This window comes from Aethalodelphis obliquidens, unplaced genomic scaffold (assembly GCF_003676395.1).
Source record: "Aethalodelphis obliquidens isolate GAN/ISIS:26980383/991018 unplaced genomic scaffold, ASM367639v1 scaffold17, whole genome shotgun sequence".
In the NCBI taxonomy this organism is placed as follows: Eukaryota; Metazoa; Chordata; class Mammalia; order Artiodactyla; family Delphinidae; genus Aethalodelphis; species Aethalodelphis obliquidens.
This window is the reverse complement of record NW_020837961.1, coordinates 13,377,164-13,380,323: the sequence shown is the minus strand read 5'-3', so window position 1 is coordinate 13,380,323 and position 3,160 is coordinate 13,377,164.

Genomic DNA, 3,160 nt, shown 5'->3' with positions numbered 1-3,160 from the left:
GTAATATCAACTGTGGCACAATGAAAGCAAGACTTCACTCATGTTCTAAGAGAATGAATTTCAGACTGGAACAAAGGAGGACAAATTGCGTAAAGGGGAAATGAAAACCAAAAGGGGATAGTAATGAGTTCTCAAGCTACCACTCACCTTATAATTCCAAATATAAGTACATTTCCAAGTACTTTGATAACTTTAGATTTAATAAAACTATGTTATTATTCAGTGAGAATGGAGATGATATTAAAAGACTAAAAAGAGATAATTTTAAAAAATATTTTCCTGAATAGGAGGAAAAGAAAGTCACGGGTTGGGAGATTCTAGTGAAATTTTAGAATAAAAGAAGAAGCACTGATAGCCAAGTTTTACTAAGGGGAAAATATGCCAAATTTTAACTGAGTTTTTAGAACTGATGATAATAATCACCAAGAACTTAGGAATTTCTAAGATTTGACCTTACTTGTGACCTACCAAGTTGGCTGCCACAGTTTTGTAGATGCTGATAAATGACACAAGACTCCTGAGTCAGAGACAAAGGATACTTTATTGCTCACAGCAATAGCACTATCTAAAGTATTTCCATTTTTGTGCCAGTTTCCCAAGTTCTGAAAGGGTGATGTAAAGACAGTCAGAGGACATCTACACACTCAGTGGTTCCATTCCAGGAATATACCATTGAGTTTAGGGAACCTGAGGGTTTTATAATGGGAGGTAGACATGTCTGCCATTTGCTCCAGAGGTAAGCACTATCTTTATCTTCCAAGGAGATTGCTATACAGTTGTCTTGAAAGACAGTCGGGACCATGCAGAAACATGAGAGATCCGTGGAGAATAGTTTTCCAACAATATTAAAAAAATAATAACAGCTTCTATCATTCATTGAGTGTTAAGTGAGGGTAAGCCATAGATAGAAGCTAACTTCTAGATTATGTAGTATTTCTATATTAACCATAGATAAAGACTAGAGGAAAATCCATTTCAACTGACTGTGGCGATTGTAAAGGAATTTGATATGACCTTTGTAATATCCATGTGAATGAAATGGAAAGATATGAACTGGACAATGTACATTTTAATGGGTTTGTGTTTGACTGTACTAAACTCAAAGTATTGATGTCAGACTAGAGAGAGGTTTCAAGTAGTGTCCTTGAAAAGGTCTCTGTCTTTGCCCTGTTCTTGTATTACAGTGTTATCAGTGATTGGAATGAGAACATAAATGGCAGGCATATCAAATTTATGGAAGATAAAAGACTAGAAGAGATAGCCAATATATGGAGGAAAGACATAGCATTAAGAAATAGATGACCTGAAAATTTTCCTAAAACAATTAAAGTAAAATTAGATGGCTAAATATAAATTTCTCTGTATAGGTTCAAAAGCCATCATTGCAACCACAGACCTATAAAGAGAGACTAAGAGCCTTTCATGTTAGGAATACATAGTGGTTAGCTTTAACAAATTACTTAACCTTCTTGGGGCTTCATTGCCTCCTTTTATAAAGGACATGTTTAACCATGTTATCTCTTATCTTCCCATCTAACTCAATTCTGCTAAATAATACTTATAAATAATTGAGAATAATCTAAGGCAACAGTTTCGTGAGGCACTGATATAACTATATGTCCCAAAGCAGAGAGAACAGTAGTCCCCCTATACTGTATACCTGAGAACAGTCAGCCTTCTGTATCTGTGAGTTCTATATCTGCAGATTCAACCAACCTTGGATCAATAATATTTGGAAAAAACAATTTTTTCCAGGAAGTTCCAAAAACCAGAACCTGAATTTGCAGCACACTGGCAACTGTTTACGTAGCATTTACATTGTATTAGGAATCATAAGTAATCTAGAGATGATTTAGAGTATGTGGGAGGATGTGCATAGATTATATTCCATTTTATATCATGGTTATATAATTTTTTGGTTATAAAAATTTGATAATGGTTATATAATTTTTATATAATGGTTCTATGCCGTTTTATATAATACTGTGCCCTTTTATATAGGGAACTTGAACCTCCAGGGATTTTGGTGTCTGCCGGGGGGTCCTTGGAACCAATCTTCCATGGATACTAAGGGGTGACTGTCTTACACTCATTTCAAGATGCCTCACTCTAGGGAAGATAGTGAAACACTGACAGACATCTCTATGAAAATAAAGATAGAATTATAGGGAGAGATCAAGAAACCATGCTTTTCTAGTTGAAATTGCAAAAATTGAGGCGCTTTCATCTGGAAGAAGATGACGTTTTAGAGATACCGTAATAATCTCTAAGTGCTTGAGAGGCTCTTTCATGCCAAAGTGGAGAGAAAGCCGGTCAGGATATGTGGAGAGAAGTGTCAGGAAGACAGATTGTATTCATTCTAAGTATTGAGTTGATAATAGATGAGTTGACCCCTCAGTAGTAGTGGACTGCAATTTTGGATGAGTTTAAAGCACTAACCACATGTCAGCATCTTGTAGAGAAGCTCTGTGCTTGTTGGCCCTGAGGGCCCTTCCTCCTCTAAAATTTTGTGAGTCCAGGATTTCTTAACTCATACTATTCTGACAACATAGTTGTATTGTTTTTGCAAAGGCATTGGTTGTAGTCCCAGCACCAGTGCTTGTTAGTTGTGAGACTTGGGGCAATCCACTCAACGCTTTGGCGCTACTTCCTCACATATCAACTGACAGCTTGGGTTAATTTATTCATTGGCTGTTGGTTACAATCTTGTTGGGGGAAAAAATAGGCAATTAAAAAAAAAAACATGTAAAAATAAAGAATTTGGATCTTTGAAATTCGTTCCACCCAAATTCTCAGAGTATGAAGTATACATGTAGAGCAACATCATTTTAAATTGCTATAGAAATACAGTTCTACCTTCTTTCTTGGTCATGTTTGAAAAAAATGAATCTGCTGTACTAGCCTGAATTATTCCTGAAAGTCATTTGGAAGAAGTTTAGCTCTAGGGTGTCCTTATTCTAAAGTGATTTTTTTGAAGTGTTTTTCAAGTTAGGTCCTAAAAACACGGAAGTATGTAAAACTCTGTGAAACGACTGGCAAGTATTATGAGAAAAGATGCTTATGTAACTTCATAAGGACCCTGTTCCTTCTCATTCCATCCTGAAAGTATCAGTACATGAATTCAGAGGAAATTAGCAAAGGCAGACCTGTGTCTGAAGGG